Source organism: Ambystoma mexicanum, chromosome 1q, assembly GCF_040938575.1.
Source record: "Ambystoma mexicanum isolate Mex_15411 chromosome 1q, UKY_AmexF1_1, whole genome shotgun sequence".
Classification (NCBI taxonomy): Eukaryota; Metazoa; Chordata; class Amphibia; order Caudata; family Ambystomatidae; genus Ambystoma; species Ambystoma mexicanum.
Window position 1 is genome coordinate 99,749,614 of NC_090922.1, and position 26,639 is coordinate 99,776,252.

Here is a 26,639-nt window from a genome sequence, read left to right on the forward strand (position 1 = left end):
ATGTAACCTTTAGAATGCTTGCTGGAGTCATGGAATAATGGATGTTTATTTAATCTCCCATCCAGACTACCTGTGCAAGTTCCATTTGACTTTTTTTATTTTTAAAGCGCAACATTGCGTCCATGGTCAGTGCTAGTTTGACTTGTTCTACTCTCTGTTTATTTTGGTAACTGTATCAAAGAAGGAACTATATCTGAACATTTGCCAGGAAATTTAAAATGTTACAACTTTGTTCCCTTAAGGAGAGCGGCATCAATTCCTGAGCATTTGGCTTTGACCAGGTGGTTGCAGTAAGTCTCTAAATGTATCAGTACTATGATTACAGGCATCCCTATTGGGTGTGTATCTGCCCCCCTCATAATGGGTGTTATTGTGGTTTGTGAGCAAGTGAGTACTTGTGTGACAGTGCCTAGGCCCAGGTTTGGTGGTCTGGGGATGGCCAGTGTACCTCTTCTGCGGTATCAAGTATATCCATCGAAAGTCTATACATCGAATGCATTTGCACCGAGGGGTTTGCAATGAAAAAATGTGCATCGAATGCATGTTTTTGAGGGGTAAAGGGTTAATTTTTTTGGGAGGGTTTTAAAGGGTAAAATAAAGGGTGTTGGGCGGGGGAAATGTCCCTCGATGCAAAAAAGCCGATGGATAGACCATAAACCCTCCTCTGCTATGGTTCCAGTTTGCACTACCTTGGGGTGCCTGCAGCCACTTTAAATAACCCATTGGCTGTCCCCATGGTCAGCAACGGACCTTGTCACACCCCATACAAATAAAAAAACAATATTTGCCTGTTCCACTTGTGCCTTTATCTATTGTGCCCCCAAGTTACAATTTAAAAAGCCAGAAAAATGATTCATGTTCCTAATCCTAGCCCCATACAAACACAAGCCCCTACAAAAATGTGTTTACCCTGTCCCTTTATCCCCTGTGTGTTTGTTGTTGTCATCTCGTCTTTACACATGCTGTTCTGTTGCTTCTGTTGGTTTGTTGTGTAGTGTGCTTGTAGTAATATAGTTTGTGTTATTATGGTTTATTGTGGTATTAGGATTCTTTCACTTGGTCTAATCATAGGGTTGTGCTCAGAGGTTTAGTTTAACCTTTGTGGATTCTCAGAGTGCACTTCATTGTCACGTTTCCCTACTTCACCATGACCTCTTGTATCACTTTCACTAGTAATGTGTTGTTCTCTGGTCATAATGTGCCTGGAACATGAGGGAAGGGAAGGGGAAGAAGGTGGGAGGAGTGGAGGAGGAGCTGCATATCTCCTTGCATTTGGAGGAGTATTCCCCCCATGATCGATGAGGAGGGGGAAGCGTGTGGTGTTTGTTGGTGCCAATTCTCAGGCCCAGCCCCATAGCATCACCTATACTCTGAATCAATGGGGGAGACCGAGGCACTGGGGGATACCTCATTAGAAGGAGTGAGAGAGGAGGTGGCAGGGCAATCGGTGAAGGCGCTTTCTGTTAGCATGGAGTAGGGGGAGGCATGACCACTTGTGGGCAGCCCCACAGAGACAGGGGAGGCAGGGCCTCTTGTGATCACCCCCATGGAGGCATGGGAAGCAGGGCCTCTAGAGGCTGCCTCTACAGAGTCAGGACCAGTGCAAGTGCAGGAGGGGATGTTTCTCATGCGTGAGGCGGGGTAACCGTAACAAGCAACCTGGAGGAAGACTATAGGGTGGCTCCTGTCTGCATGGGAGGCATTGAGGAGGAAGTGGTCTCCACTCAGCAGGGTGAGGGTTCAAAAAGTAAGGAGGCTCAGGGGTAATGTTAGCTTGTGGTGGTACTGCAGCAAGTGGTGAACCTACCTGAGGGGGACCCAGAGGAGGACAAGGAGCTAGTGGATAAGGGGCCTCTTCCTGTGCTTGCCTTTGAAGAGGGGGCAAATCAGACACAAGAGGGCCCCCCAGGAGCAGTGACCGCTACACCCTCTTCACAGCCCACATGGTCTTGTCTATGACACTGTTTTTCTCTGCCAACAGGAAAGATCATCGGAGAAGGAGTCTGAGGTCTTCTGCATGGTGGAGTGCTGTGTAAAGAGGATGAAGCTGGGGACAAAATGAAAGTGCAAAGGCCATACACTTTGGACAGCAGCCATAAGGATCCACAGTGGCACAACAATATTTACCAGGCAAGTCCCCAGCCACCACAGAGTCAGCAAGTGACCCAGCTCCCACCACTTTTCCCTTCAGGGGTGGTAGGGTGCAGAGAGCTGGTGCTTGTTCTTCAAAGGGCCAAGGTGAAGTATGGCAGCAACATTGTACAAGCCTAGCCAAAATCCCTGTATCTGTTCAGCATGCTATGCACTAGCATATTTGGGTGTATCACATGCGCGGAATGGAATTACCATATTAAACGATCTCAGACCCAAATAACCAGACAGACTCAAAGAATATGGCAAAGTACTACTTTATTGCCAGCTCAAATAAAGTAGGGACATCTGGTGACCATACGAATTGCAGCTCACCCACTCTCAGTTACTTTGCCAGTACACAAACACTATATACCTCAATGTACATCAGCTATGACGTCATCCTACGTGGCAAAACATAAAACCTATCAAGGAGAGGGATTGGTTAAGGGGACACATATACCTATAATATGCATAAGTGTTAATGACTCCTTTGACTGCCCCTTATCTGTTAGGCATGCCTTGAACTACCTCTAAATACGTACAATGCAATAACAGCGGATTGGCTTCTGCAACATTGTCTAGCATGCTGCTACACAGCCCCTTATGATTGGTTGGCATACTTTCCTAACCTTAGACATTCATCTCGTTAGCAGCACGTAAGCAAAACGAAACCCAGGTGCGGTGAACAACATCAGACCACTGCTCGCTTTGATCAATTAGCCTACCATCTCACTTCAGTTAGATCATGAGCCCATTTTTCTCCTTTGTAGCCGACCTTGCTGGCTGTTCTCCTCTCTGGGACTTTTAAGGGAGTGTAGGTACATTGCTATTTTCAATTGTATCTTAATGAATAGGCCTTGTTTTCGAGTCTTGCACCATGTGTCAGTAGACCACGAATTTGTCCATTTCAACCTTTTATTTACAGCTATTTTATTCAATTATGCTGGGTGTTATTACTCCTCTTGGCCTTGGGAGACTTGGGACTTCAATACTTGGCACTTGCAAATGTTTTTGCTTCTGCTTAAGAGAAATATGTCCTTCGTTCATAATTTATCCACGTTGACTCCCTTTGTACCTTCCAATTATTTCTTGATGTGTCATCCCCAGTCTCAGCCAAACAGATATTCTTTGTTCCTTGCACGAAAACTGTTTCCTCAGCATCTTTCAACCTCACAGCCTTGGTATGTCTCTGAGGTAGTTTTGACACTATCCGAAGTCCATCTTTGCATCATGGCCGCTTTCCTCACGTTATAGTTTCTACTGCAGCAACCTTCTATATGTCTCATCTACCTTGCGTTTCTGTATATATACATTTACTATTTTTCTTCTCACTTATCTTCTTAGGTTATATGATTCCTTTGTTTCTTCATGCATGATTCTCTTACTACTTCAGTTATATTATCATTCTTTGACTAGTCGCATATCGTTTCAGAACATCTTAGTATCTTCTCTTTATGATGTCACTTTGCTGTGGTCTAATTTCATTTATAGCTCTTCTATGTCCAATGGTGCATGCCAACATCCTTCCAGCACACCAGTGCGAGGATACATTCGATATGGTTCTCTGAGTGCATAACGTCTCTCATATCTTCAATGCGGTATTGGGATAATACTTGGTGTCATGAACAGTCTTCCTGTTTTCTTCCAGTATGACGGAGTTGAGAGGGCAGCACCAGACATGACGTAATCTGCCTCTCTACAATGCCAATCAGTACCAGCAGAAATGGCCGCAGTGGCCAGTGGCAGACCTCTGTTGCCAGTACAGCCTAACTAAGAGCTAAGAGACAGTGTGCCACAGGTAGTGCCCGCATTTGGGCAGGACCCCATGCACTCCATAATGAGGAATAAAGGGACGTATTGCATTAATTAAAGTCTGTTAGGCAGGAAGAGGGCTGCACTGCATAGTGCTGGTGGCCAAAATAGGAAACAGATGGAACTCTACCATCCTCCCCTCATGGATTCCCTTCATGGTTGAAGTTGTGCAGGGGAAGGGATGAGGCAGCCATGGAGGAAGGACTGACCCCACCAAGAAACTTCTAACATGCAAGATTGGCAGCAGTCTGTGGGAGAGCTAGAGAACCTAAGTAGGTTGATGTACCATGTGGGAGAACCTGAGCACTTTAAGTGGTGGCTATGCCTTGTGGGAGAGCTTCTGAATTATAATGGGTGGCTGCAACATTGTGCAAGGAACTAGATGTACATCCTCCTATGTTGGACCTGATTGCTGTTCATCATCATGGTGTAATACCCTTGCATGTACTTGTATTTGTACATGTAATAGTCAGGAACACATTCTTATGGGGGCTGTGGAGCATGAGTTAGATGATACCTTCTATTGACTATGTGCATTTCAGTCTTCCACAGTGCACACAAAGTGCTTCACCAGATGTGAAAAGACCATGAACAGCACATCTCCCACTGCATCTGGTTCATTTGGGTGCAGATGAAATGGTGTCCCAATGTATCGTTCACTCACTGTCTGGTGTATCACCCGCCTCCCCAAATCTCTTGCAGTATAAATCTCCCTCAAGTTGCCCTCAGGGATTTCCAACTCATACTGCCCATCCTCCCAGGTGTCACTCTATGACCCATGTCTTGTCCACTCACTTCCAAAGACTGACACTGATTGGTGTATCAATCGTCTCCCTGATTCTCTGCTACTTTCTCCAACAAAATTCACACAAGCGGGACTCTTCCACAAGCAGACATCATGGGTACCCTGCTCCCTCTGCTCATCACCCCAAGTGTCACCTGATAGCATATGTCTAATCCCATCACTTCCAGAGACAGACGCTGACTGGTATATCATCCTTCCTCTATGAATCTGTGCTACTTCCCCCCACACCCACAAAAATCGCACACGCTTGGGCTCCTTCTGCTACTCTTCCCAGGTGTCACTCAATGGCACATGTCTCATCCCCTCACTTCAAGAGACATACACCCACTGATGTATGCCTCATGTCGCTGGATCTGCAGCTCTGCTGCTTCCTTCCACCAAAATGATGCAAATGGGACTCTTTGAGAAGCATTCTCTACTCCTCCTGCTCCTCCTCTAAGGTGTCACCTGATGACACATGTCTCATAGACTCACTCCAAGGGATAGACACTGACTGATTGGGTTGGTCACCGGCCTCCATGAATCTTTACTCCTTCTCCCACTGAAATACGGCAGCCGTGACTCTCCCAGCAGCTGCTATCAGGAACCCAAGAGTCACACTTGTGTGTTTCTCGTAACCGGCCAAGCTTCACTTCCTCACAGGGATTGCCTCTTCCTAAACTCACACCCTTTCGTACTTGTGTGTTCACCCAATCACTGAAAATACCAAACGGTATCCTGTAGAAAAAGTACCCCAAATCTAACTCTCTGAGTGATCTTCACTCAATAACTCTCCCTTTTCCTCTTTCTAATCAATTACTCTAACTCCACTTAATTTTAGTCCCGCTTCCCTACATTTCCTAAGCCTGTCTCTGGTGAACACCTCTTGAATCTATGAAAGCTGCCTTGGACTGAAAAGGTGCTCCAAACATTTATCTCTCTTTAAGCCATTAGTTCAAACTTTAGCCAAAACATTAAAAAAAGTTCCTCTGATGTTTGACACAGTCAAACCACCTGAAAACCAGCTGTTTTGAGGTTCTAGCCATAATGTTTGTCTAAGCCTATGCCTAGCCACCCTCTCTGTACCCTTCACCTGGGCCTTCATTGCCCTCTGCTGCCTGTTCTCACCAGCTGAGCTCTACTTGCTCTACCATCTCTACCTATCCCCACATGGAATATGTCTTACCTCCTTTAAAAGAGTCTGACCACTTCAAACACACCTACTCTAAACATATGTATGCCTCTCATGACCCTCTAGGGATCATCCCAGTCACCCATGTCCTCTTGTTCCCACAATGATCTTACCCAGGTTTAATATCAACCTGCATACTCGTCAACTCCCCTTAGCAAGCAGGGCTGCGCCTTCACTAAAAGGCAACAGAATCACCTGGACTGAGGCAAACATCCAATCAATTAATTAGATCATAAACAAAATGTAATGGCCAACTGTCGCTGCTACTACAACTGCCCTGGCCACGTATGACGTATGAACAGGCCTTCCCTGGTATTGATATTGAAGGATGTGACGGCAAAGCCCTTTGACCCAGTGATAAATGATAAGAAAAGAGTAAGAAGGTGTGATTTAGCCAACATCAAACTTAATATAGGCCAGGCCAGCGGGCAAAGGAGAGCTCTGTTGTGAACACCAGGTACAACAACTGGTTGAAGCAATGTAGAAGTAGTGTCCACACCGCTAACTGGAAAATAGTTTTCAAACTCATTAAAACAAATGATTCCAGGAAATTCTGGTGCTCTATCATACCGACATGGGCAGTAAAAGCCTGAATACACTTTGTGGTGTTAGTGAATATTCATGGGTGCAATTCCTAGCTGTAACGTACTGGGGGAGAGGGCCCTGAAACAAATGGTCAGTAGAGATACTACTATTGAGGGGACTATTAGAGACTGTATGAGTAGTGCTAATATTCTCGAAACCATCAAAGGACTAAAATCGTCCCGGGCCCCTGGCCCTGATGGCTTGCCAAATGTTCTACTAAAGGCGAATTCTCAGTTCTGGGCAGATGTTTTACATGTAATGTTTATGGACATACTGGACAGCGGTAAAATACCAGAAAGCTGGTGTCTGTCAATTTTAATCCCTGTGCATAAAAAGGGTTCTTATAACGATCTACAGAATTTCTGATTACTTGCTATGTGAGACTCTAGCAGTAAAGTATTTGTCACTGTGCTGTTAAAACGGCAGGCTGAGTGGGCAGACGAGCAGCAAATCCTAAAGCCACAACAACCTGGCTTTAGGAGAGGGTGCTCCACGCTACTTGCTACGTGGGCATTGCAGCTGGGTTTCACTGATGCCTATTATGGCTCTGTGGCGGCTCTATACATATGTTTTGTAGATTGCACCGTGGTATTCGATTCTGTGGACCAAGGCCGCCTGTAGAAGAAGTTAGCTTTGTGGCGAATTAATCTGCAATTGTTGCACTTCATATGGCTCTTGTATACTAATAAATTGGTTATAGTTAGAACCTCCCAGAAGGGGGCAACCACTTTATCCGTGGCCACCAAAAGGGAATAGAAGCAGGGGTGCATTTTAGCACCCCTGTTGTTCAACCTGTATATGGCAGATATGAGGAATTGCTGGGCACAATGTGGTAATAACCTGCCGCGCCTGGGCAGCATACCCATTTCATGGATAGGCTATGCAGACGACATAGTTCTGCTCGACCGCACTCCTCGGGCCCTCCAAAACTCCCTGAACGCACTGGCACAATATTCTAAGGAATGCAGCATTAAGATAAATCTACAAAAGACTAAGATCCTACAAGCACAGCACACAGGGAAAAGGGTGCGAGCTATAGTTGGTAGTTGGAGGGCATTAAGCTTCAACAAGTTAAAAATGACATCTACCTGGGCTGAATACTTGGATGGCATTGCAGTGTTCAGCCCTACTTGGAAAGAACATATTGACCACCTGGCATATGTATTGCAGGCTCTTGTGCAGGTCAATCAGACCATAAAGGCAAGTAAATGTCAAATTGGTCAGAGTAAAGTGGTCTACCCTGGACATGAAGTAGGAGGAGGTGAAATAAGGCCATTGCCTAGCAAGGTACAAGCTGTACAAGACTGGGCCACCCCTACTACTCAAAGCCAAGTGAGAGCCTTTCTAAGTCTCACACGTTACCATAGGTCCTTCATTGAGAACTATGGGTGCATAGCTTCTCCCTTGAATGTGATCTCCTCACCCACATTCCCCAAGAAGGTCAGGTGGAATGAGGAGTGCTCTGAGGCATTTGAAGGACTTCAGCAAGCCCTTTGTCAAGCTCCAGTCTTAAGAGCGCCTGACTACAACCAATCCTTTATTGTACAGACAGATGCTTCCAATACAGGTATCAGTGCAGCTCTGAGTCAGCTGGATGAGAAAGGCAGGGGACACCCAATCTGCTTCATCAGTAGGAAACTGAAGGAACCTGAGACAAGATGGGCAACAATAGAACGTGAATGTTTTGTCATTGTGTGGTCTCTGAAGAAGTTTAGACCATACTTGTATGGATCTATTTTTGTGATTCAAACAGACCACCAACCCTTGAGATGGTTAATGCAGATGAAGGGGGAAAATCCTAAATTGCTAAGATGGTCATTCAGCCTACAGGGGTTTGATTTTACCATTTAACACAGGTCAGAGTGTAATCACCAAAATGCTGATGGTCTCTCCAGAAAGTATGACCGACTGGAGTAAGGAGATTCATCCAGGGGAGGATTAAATCATCCTGTCCCTTAGTCTGGGAGGGACGAGTGTTAGGGAGAATTCTCAGAAATGTGCTAATTCCCTCCACCTTAGAGACCCCCAGCAACTTTGCTGGATTTTGAGAAATTTATTTTTTTAACCTGGAGAGGGTGAGACCCTTTTTCCCACTCTCACATGTATTTTAATATGATTTTGACCACTGTGTTTCTTTTGGTTTTGGAGTCTGACAAACTCCATAGGCATCATATTTTACATTGTGTCACACAGCACCTTCAGTGCAGTGGCACAGGGAAGTCTTTCAGATTTCCCAAAGGTTTGAATACCTTCTATGGGATAAACTACTGTGAACTGTGAAATTAACTTGCTTACATGTGTAACTTTCTAGACCCAGCACACACTATCTTACAATAGGTTGCTGGAGGGGTTACCTAGTATCCCCTTTGTCTAGCTTCTCAAGTAACATTTTTTATGTTACCCTTTTCTCACTGAATGGCTGGTGGCAGTGGTTTTGTTTTAACTACCATGGTGTGCATTTACGGCGGGCTGCGTTCGCAGCTGCAGTAAAGCACCCAAGGGTGCCATTTTTGTCAAAATGGCACTGGTCATCTTTTTTTGCCATTTCTTTGTGGTGAAGGTCCTTCTTGTGATTTACTCTGCGTGCCAAACCAGGTTTGGTCCCATTGTTCGCTTTGCCTTTGGTGGGATTCACGAGTGAAGCCCGCCTCTGGCTCCAGGGTATCTGGGGTAGGCAGGAAGTGAGGGAGGTGCACTCTGTGATGGTTGGCTGGCTGACTGTCCTGCAAGGACAGCCACCCTGCTGGGTGGTTGACAGGTAGGCTGGAATGAATGGGAGAGAACTGAATAAAAGGTGAGTCTTTTGGCTTGGAAGGCAGAGTTGACCACTGGACGAAGGAACCAAAGAAGAACTTTAAGAGGACGCCTGCTGCAACTCCTGGACCATTGGTCTGCCCGGTGAAGCCCTGCTGCAGTGCCGAAATGCCAAGTTCGCATCGACAGAGAAGCCCCTGCAAGGACGACTTCTCCCCTTGAGATGGTGGGACCAATCAACTCCAAAAGTAAGCCACCTGGACATCCATCTCGGAGCTAGTTGAATTTCCACCGAGCTTCTGCTGGAAACCATATAGCCAGGGAGAGGAACACCAGATTGTGTGCGTTGCTTTTAGGTGACCTAGAGCTCCAGGAAAATCCTCTGGACTCCCAGGAAGCAGGACTGACCGAGCCTGAGCCCCCTCAACAGAATGCAGCACCCAAGAAGCAAGGAAAGTCCATCTCGACAGCCAGGAACCACAGTGTTGCTGTTTGCGGTAGAAGCGAGGAGCTGAAACACTGAACAGCCACTGAAAGTGAAGTTTGTCTGTTGCACGTTTTGACCGTCCCAGTGCATTGCAGCAGTCCCCCGACGTCCTCCCTCTTGTCCCCACGACTGAGGCCCAGGAGCAGTGAGATCTACAGAGCTGCACAGGAAGAGGAGTCATCCACTGCATCTTATTTTCATTTTAAAGGTACTCTACAAAGTCTGAGAGAACTTACCTCTTGCTGTAGAGTTGCTTGCATATGCTACTACTCACAAGTCTAATCAGCTTCTGGCCCTACATGTGATTCTTCTTTTCTTCAAAGACTGTGGAAATCGAAATAATATTATACCTCCTATCACATTGTTTGAATGTATGTTGGCCTACGCCAAGTTGTCTAAAAACATTGTATACATAGATTCCGCGGCAAGGTCTTGACCTCAAATGTATTGTGTAAATCGCCATCTTGGATTTAGCCGCCATTTTAGGTTCTCTTGTAGTGTGGAAGTCACCCTGAACAACAAAATGGAGGCCGAATGACATTTCGAGTGGGATTCTGGCCGTTGTGACCTCCGCACACGTGAATAAATAATAGGTCCGCAGGCCACTTGTTAGGGTCGCGAACTGAGACCTTGTCCTATCCCTGACCTATGTGTAAATGAACAACTGTATCAGCGGAACTGATCAAAATGCATATATTATGGGATTGACCTGGCTACGAACCCTAGGTTTTGGTTCTGAGAATGGTTAACTTGCGAGGGGGTTGGTCAGAGCTGGATAAAAAGTATAAAAACCCGAGTGTCCCAATGTTCGGTCTCTCACACTAACACGGCGAACTACCGTTGATGGTTCGTCCTGTTACTCTGAGGGCCGAATAGCTATCCGTATGTCAATTGACTTTTGGTAATTGTTGTATCTTTGAATAAAGCGCTTTGTATGTCCTTTGTAACCTGTGTAGGTGTGTTTCCTTTGGGCTTCCCGGCCTCATATCAATTTTTCTGTTTCCACAGTTGGCGCCCGAATAGGGACCCTCAAGATTGATGCCGGATCATTGAAGGTTGACGCAGACTATCGAACCAGGATCGGACGGTGTGATTCTGCGGGCCCGACCAATCGAGACGCGATACCTCGGCAGCACTGCACGATCCGATCCTTGGACGATAGTCGTGTGGTCTGACACGGCATCTTGACGAGGGTCCTATTTTGAGGCGGGCAGATTTGCCGAAACCACCAAACACAAGGTAAAATTCGTTAGGTAAGTTCTTTGGTAAACCGTACGGTCCTCCTTAGGTTTGGTCAGGTGCAGTCGTGACCCGGCTCTTAATTTAACCCTGACACTTTGAATTTGACGTATTGTATCTGCAGACACAATTATTGGACCAGGTAACACCAATTTTTTGAGAAATGCCTGGGAAATTGTCTAGCTGTTTTAGGGCTCTGTTCCGCAGCGATCTGCAATCTTTGGAATTTAGCCGTCTGGCACCATAGGAGGGGTCGCCGGCGTGTACTATGTACTGTAAGTATGGCATTGGAAGTATCATATTTAATGATATTTGGCACAGACAGACCAGACATGCCTCCGAATTTCAGTGGCCAATCAACGGTAGTTTTGAGATCCCCCGTATTGAATACTTAGAATCGATCTTATTAAAGAAAAAGGCTAGCCCAGCAGCCTTTGATGTGTTACAGAATTGGAAGAAAGAAGCATTGCAACAGCTTAAAAGTAGGGATAAACATGTACGTCGTCATAAAACAAACGCTGAAAAAGCATTATTATATGATAAAGAAAAGCGGTCAGAATTAGTTAAAAATATGGATAGAGCCTTTTCACTCGGAGTCCAAAAAATGTACCCCTCAAAAGATTTCCATGTTTCTGAGGAGTTTATTGAGAAATTATTAAATGAACGCAGGCCCGATGCCTCAGCGCCCCCTCCGTATGCTCCTATTTTGGGCGCTCTGCCAATTCCTGTTGTCGCGCCTGTTGTTATTCCTGTTCCCCCTGTACAGCCTACTGTTCCTAGTCCTTTGGTTGTTGTTCCTCCGCCTATCGCACCGCCCCTTCCCCCTGCACCGATAGTTGCACCTTTGTTAAATTTACCTATATCTCCGCTCCCAAGTGGCCCCGTATTGACTGAAGTTGATCCAGGTGCAGGGTCAAAGGTTATGACTCGTAGTATTGTTTCTGCAGATAGGAAACAGGAATTGTTTGCATGGGCTAAGAATTGCATGGAGAAAGGTGATCAAGCTAATGTTTTTTCTACATTATCTAATTTGATAGTTTTCCCGAGAAAAATGTCTTTATTGAAGGTTTGGGGACTCATTTGTGTGTGATGTGGGGTAGGTTACAAAATTCAGATATTCCACAAGGGGTGAGAGATCTGAATACTTTGGGACTTTCGAGGGACACAGAGCAGAAAGTATATGGGCATGTTGAAAGATTGTTTGAGTTTAGGAAAGACTTTGAAAAATCACGAGATGAGGATGATGAGGACGATAGAATATATGTACAGAAACGGTTCCTTCCGTGCCGAAGAACAGCACCTGAGGAAGTACGAATTTGTACCAAAGATGCGGTTCGATGGATCTCGGATTCATCGATACCGCCAGACGAAGTGTATGACACATATAGTCAGTATACAGTAGAGGTGCAAAGAAAAGTAATTCAGGTGATGGTACAGCACCTGCAAGAGGAATGTGTAAGGAAGAGGGTTGGTTGCCCCATAGAATTATTGGGGATTTGTAAAAGGGCTTTTTCGCCCGACACTTCTACAGCTGCCTTAGCGCTCGACCTGGCTCTATTGATTAGTAAGCGGCCGGAGGTACCTATATCTCAGTTGCCTATGAGAGAGGTTCCTCCGACCTTTGTCCCAAAAGTTGAGATCCCCGCCAACGCTGGCACTGGTGCCCCCGCTGTGGATATCCCTGCACATTATGTATCGCAATTTGTTCACGTCCCGTTTTCACGACAGGAAGTGAACACAATTAGACAATCAGTTCCCGATATTAGGAAAAACCCAACGGGGTTTTACAAAGAAATAGAGTCCGTTCTACAGTCCTCTGTGTTCACCTTGAGTGACATTGACTTGTTATTCCCTGTACTCCTACCCGTAGATGTATGGAAACAGGTTCGGTCAATAGATGATGTGCCAGGGTTGGGAGATACGTGGGCAAATATGATTAGAATTGATGGAGAAAGACCAGCTGGTGAGAAACCGCCAAAGGTAATACTTACTTTACCTGATAGGATTGTCGCTAAACCAAAAACTATAATTCCAGAGAAAAGGATTATTTGGGACAAGCTTATGGCCTGTGTCCAAGGGAGAACTGAAGGCGCCACCGAATTATTTAATAGATTCAAGCAGGTATTTTCTGGCTTCAGTGGACAGGATTTAGGTACAGAGTCGGGAAAAAGGTTGTTTGTGGACAAATTTGTACGTGGATTGTTACCTGACATCCAGTCACAAATTATGTCCTCAGAGAGCGCTTGGCAGGCAAAATCTCAATCTGAGGTTTTGCACATGGCTCAGTATTATGAGAACCGTGTTAATAATGAAAAGGAGAAAATCGAAAAGAGAAAGGGTGATTTGAAAACCAAAGTATTATTGCAGCAAATTATTAGAAACCCCAGAGGAGGTACGACACACACTAGAGGTCAGTACGTTCCAAAAGGAAATGCTTCTCTGAGTACTGTGAATGTTAATCAATGTGCTTATTGCCGCCAGGAAGGTCATTGGCGAGCACAGTGCCCTGTCCTTCGCCAGAGGTCAAACAATGAGTTTGGAGGTGTGGGTAGACGACCTAGGGGCCGCCCCGGAGCAGGGGGCCCTGAAAGAGGTCAACTTTTACAAGATTCTCAGCAACCTTTTTCACGGGAAAATAAGACCTCGAGTATGGACTCGAGAAACATATTTGATCACCCTTCTGCTGCTTACCTTTCTGAAGAGCTTCCCTCTGACGAGGCTCCGTATTATTAGGATTGCCCGAAGCAGGGTTTGGAACCTTTGCCTATTCCCGTTAATCAAAAAGGCCCCTACGTTGAATTATTAGTAGGGAATAGGAAACACCAGTTTTTGATTGACACTGGAGCACAGAAGTGCTCCATTGATCATTCTCGGGTTCCAAACATCCCACTGTCAGGGCAAACAAATGTTTCCGTAGGGTTTTCTGGTGTACCAACTGTCTGTCCGGTTTCTGCGCCGGTATCCGTTTCTTTGGGTCCCTTTACGGACCATTGTCCCTTTCTTCTCACTTCAAACTGTGGAGAGAATTTGCTGGGGTTGAATTTGTTAAAGAAATTGAATGCAGTAATTCATTGTTCTTCGGATGGAGTACGGCTAACGGTTTCACCACAACAACTTCCTAATTCTCAATTCTTGATTAGACCTTTACCTCCCGAGTTTAGCATTGTCCCGGAATGTTTGTGGGCGGTGGACGACAATGATGTCGGAGTGTTACGTATTGAGCCTGTTAAAATAGTCCTAAAACATGGGGTGAAATTGCCACGCATTCCGCAGTATAAAATATCAGCTGAAGGTGAACGTGCTTTGAAATGCATTGTCTCCGATTTTGTACATCGTGGGGTGATCGAAGAGATTACAGGTAATTTGTGTAACAGTCCAATTTTACCCGTATATAAGAAAGGCGACAATGCAATTCCATACCGGTTTATAATTGATCTTCGTGCTATTAACCGAGTGGTCGCCCCACAATTTCCAATTGTGCCTGATGTGACGACGATATTAACAATGATCCCTGCTACGGCTACGCACTTCAGCGTTGTGGATCTGAAAAACGCCTTCTTTAGTATCCCGATACATAAAGAAAGCAGATATCTGTTTGCGTTCACCTTGGGGGGACGCTCATTTACATTTACAAGGGCACCTCAAGGGTATACTGAAAGTCCTAGTATTTATAGTAGAGCCTTGAAAGAGCAGCTCGACACCCTTGAATTGCCACCTACTTGCACGCTGCTTCAATATGTTGACGATTTGCTTTTGGCTGCAGATTCTGAGAATGCCTGTAAAGAAGGCACTATACTGTTGCTTGTTCATCTAGCTAAAAATGGTCACAAAGCTTTGCTTAAAAAATTTCAATATTGTTGTCAGGAGGTTGGCTATCTAGGCTACCTCCTGTCAAAGGAGGGGAGAAGATTGACACCTGAAAGAATCAAACACATTTCTGGCATGTCTGTTCCAAATACGCAGAAGGAAGTCAGAGCCCTGATAGGTATGGCTTCCTACTGTAGGTTGTGGATCCCGAATTTCGCACTAGTGGTAAAACCGATGTTGGCTTTGACGAAGAAGGGCATTTCTCTGCCACTGCCATGGGAATCGGAACATCAACGATCATTTGAGCTTCTCAAAACCGCACTATGTTCGGCACCGGTTCTGGGTACTCCAAATTATGATAAGGCCTTTGTGTTGTTTGTGCATGAATGTGATGGATGTGCTTTGGCTGTGTTAACACAGGAACACGGAGGGAAGAATAGACTGTGCGGCTACTACTCCTCTGCCCTTGATCCTGTAGCATGCGCTTTGCCAAGATGTTTTCGCGCTGCTGCTGCTGCTGCCGCGTCTGTAAAACAGAGTGAGGGAATGGTCCTAGGCCATGATTTGATTTTCATGGTACCTCACTCTGTTGATATCCTATTGAACAAAACCCAAACGCAACACCTCACCTCTGCACGGTTAACAAGGTATGAACTAATTCTGTTTGCCCCTCATATTCAAATTAAGAGGTGTTGTGTTCTCAATCCGGCTGAACTCTTACCTTTCCCGCAAAACACTGTTTGCGGTGACGAAGAATCACATGACTGCCTGTATACCACCGAACAAGAAACGAAGGGCAGGATAGATCTCATAGATACTCCTTTGGATAATGCAGAAGGGGAGCTGTTTTGCGATGGCTCCTGCTTCAAACTTTCGAATGGTACATCTACAGCTGCTTATGCAGTTACTACATTGAACAAAATTGTCGAAGCTAAGAGAATTCCGTATAACTCCGCGCAGGGCGCAGAGATTATAGCGTTGACCCGAGCTTGTGAACTTTCCCAAGGGCGAAGAGTAAATATATATACTGATAGCCAGTACGCATTTGGGGTGGCTCACAATTTGGGAAAACTTTGGTCGGAAAGAGGGTTCCTGACCTCACATGGGACCAAGATTCAGCATGGCCCTTTGATAGTGCAATTACTTTCGGCGCTCTCACTCCCTAAACGGTTATCGATCATGAAATGTGCAGCACATTGCAAGGTCATAGATGATGTGGGCAAAGGGAACGCTTTTGCGGATTTGATAGCTAGACAAACGGCCACAGACCTTAGCACGGACATGTATACCTCGAGGGAAATGAGAGATGTTTGCATAATGGATGAAGGTATTGGGTCTGTGCGAGATATTCAGACCGATGCCACAATGGAAGAATCTAGGAAGTGGGCTGAAGGAATGGGGAAACTGGATGACGAAGGGTGTTGGGTGGATACATCCGAAGGGAAATGGTTGCTTCCTGATTCTTATGTATTGGCGATGGTTACTATGGCACACGGTCCTACGCGTGTGTGTGCCCAACAGATCACGAGAATGTTAGAACAGGTCTGGGTGAACGACAAGATTCTGGACACTGCAAAGAGACTTGTCCGGAACTGTATGATCTGCCTACAGCACAATGTGGGTAAGGGGACAGTGGCTCCAAGGGGAAGTTGTGGGCCCCCTTCTGTCCCCTTTGAGGTTATACATTTTGATTTTATTGAAATGGAGCGATGTAATAATCTGAAATATGTTCTTGTAATTATTTGTGCCTTTAGTAAATGGGTCGAGGCTTTCCCCGTCAAAGATGCTACCGCTGAAGTGGGAGAATGGAAGACCAGGCTCCCGTCCTTCACCTCTCGCACTTGGCCTAAAGGGTCACGGCCCAGGCACCCGCCACGAGAAGAGTTTGCCCATCTACAAGACGACCAAATACCCTGGTACAGGAACATACGGATGTGTCCATCTGCCTGCCCAGCAGCCCGCCCTGGCCATGCCGACACCTGCGGCGCGGATCAACTAGACTAAAACCTACATGTCATTAGAGATGCCATGACGACCTAGCCAACGGTCCCCACACCTGTACAAATATACACACTGGACACTCCCGCACCAATCTACACGAAGAATATACTCAGTGCTATGACGTAGGCGACGGACATACTCACTGACGTGCATCTTTATTATTTTCCACATAGGCTCTCAAAATGCAGAAACGCAAGACGCATCATGAACTCATCTAAAGAGCTTGCTTACGCTTCTCCTGAACCCAGGTGCCACAATGAGAAATATAATGAAGACACGATACTGGTCATAAGACATTATGGTACTGTAACCTAAAGCGCCTGTGCACCAAACGGTTCTATCTATACACCAGGCCTAAGTAGGCCGCAAGCAAGAGCTTCCATGGACGTTAAAAGAACAAGAGTCAGGTTGCTGATCCTGCAGAATGAGCCCGGCGAAAGCAAGCAGCCAAGGTCGCAATGTTGCAAACCCACATTCCGAAAGCAGACCATCAAGGGCACGATGTTGCAACCTCGCACGCCGCACACCAACGTTAAAGTCACACCTGCAAATTAAACCAGGCACACAGTGGAAAAAACAATATTAATTGTGCAGAATTCTGCCTCAAACACGGTCCCACCTCACGTGACCAAGCCGAACCTAAAAGGATGCCAAGCCCAGGAGAAAGAAGGCGTCTGGATCCCTCGTTACAAGACATAGGCAGATACAATTAAAAGGTTCAATGGACATCTGCGACAGTGGGAGTAGTCGGCCTTTCAGCTTATGAATAAGTCCTCACATTGTCTGCACGTACTCATAGTGAAACATTGTTGCAAATGACAGGTACACCGAGAGCTGGGAACAGCGATGGTCCCAGGCTGGGAAGCTCGCGGGCGCACCAATCAGAACATGGGGCTCTTATCACTGACGCCATTAACATTAACCAATCATCAGGGGTCTTCATGTAACAATTCTCATGTATCTAATTGTAGGGACAACCCAGATATATCACCTGACTAACCCTTGTCCACTAATATTGTTCTCTATACGTATGCTATACTAACCCTACCACTCGAGCAACCAATTAAGAGTGGCAATAGGTTTTTTGCTAACTTTCCAAGGTGACGCAAGTAGCGCGTTATACTAAGGTAAAAAGGGCCTGCGAGCCCTACGATTGTGTGTGTGTCAGGACGGACGCGTACGATCCTTGACCCATCCCTGCCGTTTTTGTCTAATAAACAGCAGAGTCACCTTGCTTCTTGCGTGTGTCTCATACTCTATCTCATCTGGGATATACGGGAGGAGTTGGGGCCTCCCTGCCCGGAGGTCTGCGGACGGCCCGGACGACCCCGGCAGAATTTCTCCCCCGACAAGTTGGAGGCACTGCTGAGATCTGTTTAAGATCCGCCTTTTTATTTTTACTTTTTCCAGGCACTCCCGTTGCGAGGAGGCCCGGCGGCACGGCCCCCTCTGCCGTTGCCCCCTTCTGAGGACTACAGGACCATCGCGGAGCTGCGAGAAGACCGGACAGCTCAATCCGGATATTGGCCCTCGGGAGCCGGTTGAGAAGTATCCCGCCCGCGGTTGGCGAGTGTCCAGACGTGGTCCAGACGAGGGGAGGTGACGAGCCGCTTGGAGGGGTGCACGCAGTCGAGCGGCCCCGCATCGAGAGAACTTGGTGAGCATGCCACGCACAACAAGCAATGTGAAATTGTGAGGGAGGGGGGAGGAATTAAATACGGGAGGAGGGAGGTGTTGCACAGGTGCGCGGCAAAGGTTTGACAATTTAGTGTTGGCAATGGAATGAATGGTAGTTGAACGAGTGCGAGAGCAGTCGGCTACGTTACGCAAGAGAGGGAGGCGGAGCACGAAAACATCATGTGCGGCCGCTCGTAGAAACTGATTGGCCTAGGTCGCGACTACGTGTAAGGGTGGGTGTGTGTGGTTTCCTACGACTTGGCATTTATTGATCAATGAGTAGATGAGGATCCCCATTGTTCGAGCAAGAAACTCGATAGGTAGATGACGTTTCCCTGTAGGCGGTAGCTAGTTAGTTGCCCAATACGGAAGATAATTGGCTGGTTAAGCCCTCCTGTTGAGGGGCGTACCACACGCGAGGCGACGCAGCGTGCGCAGTCCGATTATATTATTGATTTGATTACCTTGTTCCAGGAGTGACAGGAAGACAGCTGTAGGGCTAACGGGGGTAGATTGCAAGTGTATTTTGAACTTAAAGAATATATGAAGAACTTACCAGTAGCTCGAAGAGATCGGTGACGTCACCAGTAGGGCTTTCATAGGATATCGCGAGCACAAGGCATCTTCGTTTTGAGAGTGGTGGGGAAGAGAACTGTGGTAAGGGAGTGGAAACAGAGATAAACGGTAAATGAGTTGATCGGGGAAAGGCGAAACGGGGGACGTGGCTGCGCACGGAGAACGCCGGCCACGGCAAGTGTAGAAGGGGGAGGAGCAGGTGAAAATAGGACGACTGTATAAGAGCGTCATAAGGGGTACGCAGCCGCAGGGGGCTACGTGCGCTTCGGCCGCAGGGGGCCGTAAGGGTGTTGTATAAAAAAAGAAAGACTGAAGAAAATATACAAATGTAAAATGCCATATTTTTTATAATTTTCCTTAGCAGACTATCGTAAGTCCCCAGACTTACGGGGCCAGGTAAACGATATAAGGTTGTATATTGTAAACTGCTAGTGAGATAAACTGCTACCAGATAGGGGAAGGGTAACAAGTGGAGCGCTACTATGTCATACGGGACAGGATCGGGAGGGTGGGGGAACACCCTCACTACCCCACTACAACACATATGTACCACACTGCCACCCCATAGGGAGAAACTGATTAAGTATAGCATAGAATGGACCCAGGGGACGGATAACAAAATGCTAACACCGTGGCCGCCTAATGGTAGCTTCGATCCATATGCCCAACATTCACTGCTAAACCATCTGCACAATACATACAGGGGGAAGAAGTTGGCAAACCATGTGGAGGTGTTTAACTTATGGAGGATGTTCCAAGGGTCCCGACCAGGACCAAATGGAATGTTCACTATGGGGGAAATACCGGAAGAGAAAGAGATTAAGGAGGAAGGAGAGGATGGGAAAAAGGGGAGTGAAGACCCAAAGAACACGGGGAACGGACGAGAGGGAGGAGAAAAGAATAATACATCAGATGACATAAAAAAGGAACCGAGCAACGAAATACCCATAGCAAAGGGAGTGAAAACAGAGGGAGGGGGGTTGTACCCTTTAAGAGAATTAGGAGAAATAGAAAGAGGACAGTTAAGGGCGGCTGAGGGATACTCGAACCCGGCATACAGCCCTCCACCATATGTGGCTCATAGGAAGATGCCAGCAGGGGAGGGGAGGACTGGAGAAGACCAGACTGTGGAAATAGGAAATGATGAGTGGGTAGCTGCACAGATATTATTAAAATTACGAGGTTCATTAACAGGAGAAGAGAAGGAGGTAGTAAAGAAAACAGACGAGGATAATGCCAGGGAGAGTGAAATGAGGGGGGAAGAGCTGTTACGACAAAAGGAAGAGATTTTGGAGGAACGACTAGCAAAATTAAGGGATGAGCAGAATGAATTGATCAAGCAGCTCGAGAGGGAGGAGAGAGAGAAAGCGAGGAAAAGGAAAGAAGGTAAGAACGAATTGGAAAAAATAAGGGAACGGAATGAGGAGCAAAGGAGAGAAGCTGAAAGGGTAAAAGCAGCAGCAGAAAGGGTATCAAGAGTAGTGCTGCGAGAGAAGAAAAGGGAAGAAGAAGAAAAAGAAAAAGAAATGGCAATGTGGAAGAGGAGGTTACTATCAGAAACAACTAAGAAATATGAAGAAGGGAGGGTGATAGAGAATATAGTAGAAAGAGAAAGGGTGAAATGGGAAAGGAAGAAAGAGGATGAAAGAATATTGGAACAGATGAGTAGTGAAGTGATGGAGGAATTAAAAAGGAAAAGGGAGGAAAATAGTAGGGAGATGGAGGAGAGAAATGAAGGAGAAAGAGAAGATAGGAGAAGGGAGTGTGGAGCATGGGGGGATGTATATAGAAACACAGAAGTAGCAACAACATCAGCACAAAGGGGAGCGGTTGATAAAGGAGGAAAAGGAGAACTGGACCTAATAGACTTACAAACAGTAACAATAAAGGGGAAAAAGACCAAGTGGGGGGTGCCGTTTATGACTGACTTTTGTAGTGAGGAAGAAGAGGGAGTGGAGAAGGAAGGAAGAAACAGTGAAAGGGAAAGCTTAGATAAACTATACATCACCCGGACCAACACAGACTCACCATGGATCAGTAGGAGAAAGGATGAGCTTGAGAGAAGTGAGGAGGGAGAGCGAGGAATAGCGGAAAGGCAGACACATGAGGCAGCACCACCCCCACCCCCCAGCCCATCCCCATCACGCCCTCCCCCATCGCACCCTACATGCTCAACCACCTCACGCTCGTTACGCAAAATAAAACTCGCGCCCTTCACAGACGAACTGACACCCTATGCATGTCGGCTTAGAGACCTCCCTAGTCGCAGGCAGGACAGACGAATACACATGCCCACATTAAATACAGTAAATGATGGAAGAAGGGGAAAAGATGGAGAAGAAAGAGTTACGAGCAGGGGTAATAAGGACGAAATTGAAGATGTAGAAGAAAGGGAAGAGGAGGAAGGGTGTGAGGACTCGATATTATGGAACACAGAGGGTGAAACGAGACATAACTTAATGCCACTTTTGGAGAGAGGAGGGGTTAGACCACCGTATGTCCCTTGGAAGCATACAGATAAAGAAAATATAAAATGCAGGCTCCCATCATTAAGTGGAGGTGCGGGTAAGTGGATATATGAAATGGAAAAACACACTGCAGGACAGAAACTGGCAGTAGGAGATGTAAAGGGCCTTTTAATATCAATATTAGGGGATAGAGCGGATGACATTTGGAAGAGAGCGGGATTCCATGGGGTAACAATAACAAACACATCGCATGATGGGGCACCATTCGCAAACTGCAGACATGCACTATGGCAGGCACTGAGGGTACAGTACCCAGACACATCAGACATAGGAGCAATTACCTCCCGCAAGATGCGTGAGAATGAAGATCCTGTTGATTATATCCAGGAGATCCAAGAGAAGTGGCGCATGGAAACTAGAGAGCAATGGGATAAAACACCAGCAATATTCTATCATATACTAGTACAAGGGCTCCCAGAAGGAGTTCAGAAACAACTAAAGAAAGTAGTGGGAATGGAAGCAAAACCATGGCCAGAAATACAACTGACTATAGTGCATCATTGCAGGACATGGCAAGGAAAAATGAAACAAAAGGAAGAGGACAGGAAAACGGAAGAGGCTAAACTAGTACAGAAAAAACTTACTAAATACACAATGGAAGGGGCACTAATAACTATGCCCACAACAATGACCCAAAGCCCACACAAGTAGTGGCTGCACAAGATTCCGCCCAAATACCACCTTCACAGACTGTAACACAACAGGCGCCGCCACTGCAACCATACACAACCAACATGGGAGGAGGACACCCAATGCAAGGAGCTGAGTATTATAATTATAACAGGGGGAGAGGAGGATTTATGAGAGGGAGATAACACCCAACAGCAGGTGGGAGGACTTAGAAATTCCTACCCCACAGGGCAACCAGTATACCAGGACAACACAGGGAGCTTCCCATGGCAGAGTAGGGAACCACCGGTGTGTTGGAGTTGTGGACTTTTAGGGCACATGTCACGCACGTGTAGAGTTAGACCAGGGACACCATCATGGAGTGAACAGGGACAACCAAGGCCCTCACAGCAACAGCAGGGCCTGCAGCAACAGCAGACGTTGCAACAGGGAAATGAACAACAACAACAAATAACACAACAACAGCCACAGACATATTCACTGCCACAACAACAGGTAGCGATGACACAACAACCCCAAGCACAACAAACACAACTGGGTAGGGTGACGGTCTTGGGACACAACCCTTACACAGGAAATGGCCAATCATTGTACCCTCAATAGGACAGCCCACAGACGGCCTTGGTGTGTCCCATCCTGTCAGTAACACCTAATAGTGCGGAGGAACCACGCATAGAGGTAACGATAGGTGACAAAACATTATCATTCCTTGTTGACACCGGGGCGACCCGGTCTTGCATAAGGGAAGGTAAATTTAAGATGTCAAGCGAAGCCATGAACACCCAAGGATTCTCTGGGGCTAGAGGGTTGGTTCCCTTTACTGATAACATTCCCTTATCTATTGGAGATTATGATCTGTCAGTTCCACTTCTATATTATAGTGCCTCACCAGTAAATATACTGGGGAGAGACATAATGAACAGGTTGAATATGACGATCTCCTTTACTGAGGACGGCATAATTTGCTCTACTCCAGGGATTAACATGCTCACAGCACGACAGATTATGCAAGCATACTGCGGACAGACAGCGATTAGGGCGGAGCCAGTAGATGGCGAACTATTCCAGTATGGAACAGATATGGCATTTGCATGGATGCCAGGGATAGAAGGGAAAATATGGAGGAGGCCAGCAGCCTATCTGTTCAGACCAGAAACACCTGTTAATGAACCAGAAGGAAAGGTGGTTCTAATGGACATTGAGAGCATTATTGCAACAGCTGATTACATTGCTGTACATGCCCAAGACAGAGAAGGAAGAGCATGGAGGGCAGTGATAGCATTAGCAGAAGGATGTAGGCTCACCCAGGTGTCAGATGAGGAGCTGTTTTTAGAAGAAAAGGAGGAAGGTGAAATAGTGTTCATGATGAGTGTAGAAATATGGCTAAGAGTGGCTTACAAACAAGTAGCACAGAAAATTGCAATGGCACTTGAGGCACCCGCATGCACCCCAGTCCCCTTCTTTAAGGAGGATATGTCAAAGGTACCCAAATCATTGTGGACTACTAGCCCCTATGACATGGGGTGCATAAAAAGCATAGGGGAGTAAGGATAAAATTGAAAAAAGGTGCAATACTCCCCAGAGTGAAACAGTACCCACTATCAAAAGAGGCAGATGAGGGCATATATGAAACCATAACGGCCCTTATAAATAATGGCATATTGGTCCCCTCAGAATCACCATGTAACACGGCTGTGTACCCAGTACGCAAGGCTAAAGGGGGGTCTTGGCGCTTCATACAGGATCTCAGGACCTTGAACAACATAGTAGAAGCAGAATATCCCGTAGCAGCAAACCCGGCCACAATATTGTGTGGCATTCCAGCAGAAGCATCACGATTTACAGTGATGGACCTTACAAATGCTTTTTTCTCAATTCCATTGCACCCAGACTCACAAGATCTGACGAGCTTCACTTACAGAAACACAAAATGGAAGCATACCAGATTGCCACAAGGGTATTACGAATCACCCTCAATTTTCAATAGAGTAATACAGATGGATTTGGGTAACATTGAAGTGGAAAGCACAGTGTTGCAGTATGTGGATGACATAATAATTTGCAGTACAAACGAAAGAAAATGCAGAGAGGACTCCTTAAAGATGTTGACAATATTGGCTGAAAAAGGTTACAAGGTAGACATGGAAAAGATACAGTACTGTCAAGAACAGGTACTTTACATTGGTCAACTTATATCCCAACATGGAAGAAAGATTGCACCACAAAGAGCACAGGCCATTTCAAACACTCCAATGCCACAAACTGTGAGGGAACTACAGCAATTCCTGGGGCTGTGCAACTACTGTAGAGCATGGGTATTTGATAACAGTTCGTACATAGGACCCCTGCTTGAGGCGTTAAGGGAAGCTAACAAAGGGGAGAAAAAGCTGGGGTGGACGATGGAAATGAAAGAGGCTTTTGATGAATTGAAAGATGCGATATCAACTGCTCCAGTACTGGCATCCCCAGACTATGAGCGACAATTTTTTATATTTTCACATTGCGACTCAGCAGTAATGAAAGCAGTGTTGGCTCAAAAAACAAGCATGGGCTACAAACCAGTAGCATTTTACAGCGGCCACTTAGATCCTGTGATGTTAGGTCACTTCCCTTGCGAACAAGGTCTCGCTGCAGCTGCTTTTGCAGTGGAAAAAGCATCAGCAATCACCATGGGGTGCCCAACTACACTGTTTGTGGAACATGCACTATTTGCGATATTGAATAAACCTAAATCCACCCTAACCACGCAAAGAGCATCAGGTTATGAGATCATTTTATCCAGAGCTGAACTATCAATTGTTAGATGTAGCACGGTCAACCCTGCAAGGTTCCTAGCAGAAGTAATTGAGGAGGGAGATTATGCCCATGACTGTACGCAAATAACTGAAATGTACTCATGTACTAGAAAGGTTGAAGAAAACGCACTAGAGGGAGGTGAGCTTTTGTTTATTGATGGGTCATCAACTATCGATCAAAGGGATGGTATAAGGAGAACTGGGGCAGCAGTGGTAAAAATGATGGAGGTACCGGTGTGTGTGGCTATGAAATGTGTACAATTACCACAGCATTACTCCGCTCAAGCAGCGGAATTAGTTGCACTGATCTTGGCGTTGAAGGAAAGCTTTGACAAACGAGTGACCATATACTCCGACAGCGCATATGTTACATCCACTGTCCACTCAGGGCTGTCGAAATGGAGAAGAAGAGGGTTTAGGAGAGCTGATGGCACTCCAGTGCAACATGCTGTCTTATTGGCTGAACTAATTGAAGTAATAAATGACCCCCAAGAATTAGCTTTAGTAAAATGCACCGCACACACCAATGGTGAAGACCACGTCTCGAAGGGGAATGCAGCAGCAGACGCACATGCGAAGTATGCTGCATACTTTGGTGAGATATGGAACCCCCCAGAGTCACAGAGAGGGAGAGGGAGGGGAATGGCTAAGGAGATGTTGATAAGAGAAGGGTACACCCATCTCCCAGCCACACAGATTATGGAGCTACAAGTGGCTGCACCAATGGCCGAAAAAGAAATATGGGTAAAAAGAGGATGCACAATGTCACCAACGACGCACTATGGCGCCAGGGTGGCACTGGAAAAGTTGTAATACCATTGGCACTTTTGAACACCGCCCTGAGCCAACTACATCATCCAGCCCACACAGGCAAGGAAGTAATTGCAGCACGAATTAGAGAAGATTGGTTCTGCCCCGAGTTAAATTCTCATGTGTCAAATTTTATCAGCAATTGTCTCACATGTCAACAATTTACGGCCGGCCATACCCTAAAGGTGATAAGAGGTACTATACCCCGGCCAGAGGGACCTTTCCAGCATCTCCATATTGACTATGTTGATATGATCAACATATGTCAAGAAAATAGGTATATGATTGTAGTAGTATGCCCATTCTCCAGGTGGATTGAGGCAGGGCCCTGTTCACACCCAGATGCATTTAGAGCAGCTAAATTCCTAGTGAGGGAGGTCTTCCCCAGGTGGGGAGTGTGCGAGGTGTTGAGGTCAGACAATGGCCCACATTTCGCAAATGAAATGTTCCAGCACATCACATCCTTGCTGAACATCAAGCATAAATTTGCATGTGCATACCACCCACAGGCCAACGGTGTATGTGAACGCCTGAATGGCCTATTAAAGGAGGCAATTGCAAAGATACAGCAAACAACAAAGAAGAGTTGGTTATATTGCCTTCCATTAGCCCTATTTGAGCTAAGGAATAGACCAGGGTCCGACCACCACCTCACCCCTCACGAGGTGGTTACCGGACGTCAAATGCGCCTTCCCCTAACGCCAACATCAAGAGCATTTACCGACCACGAAAGTACAGCGAGTGTTCTTGGTGATGAAATGTACCAATATGTGTCTTCTTTGATTACTAGTGTAGTGTTTGTGTCTCAACAGCTCGAGCGCACACGGGG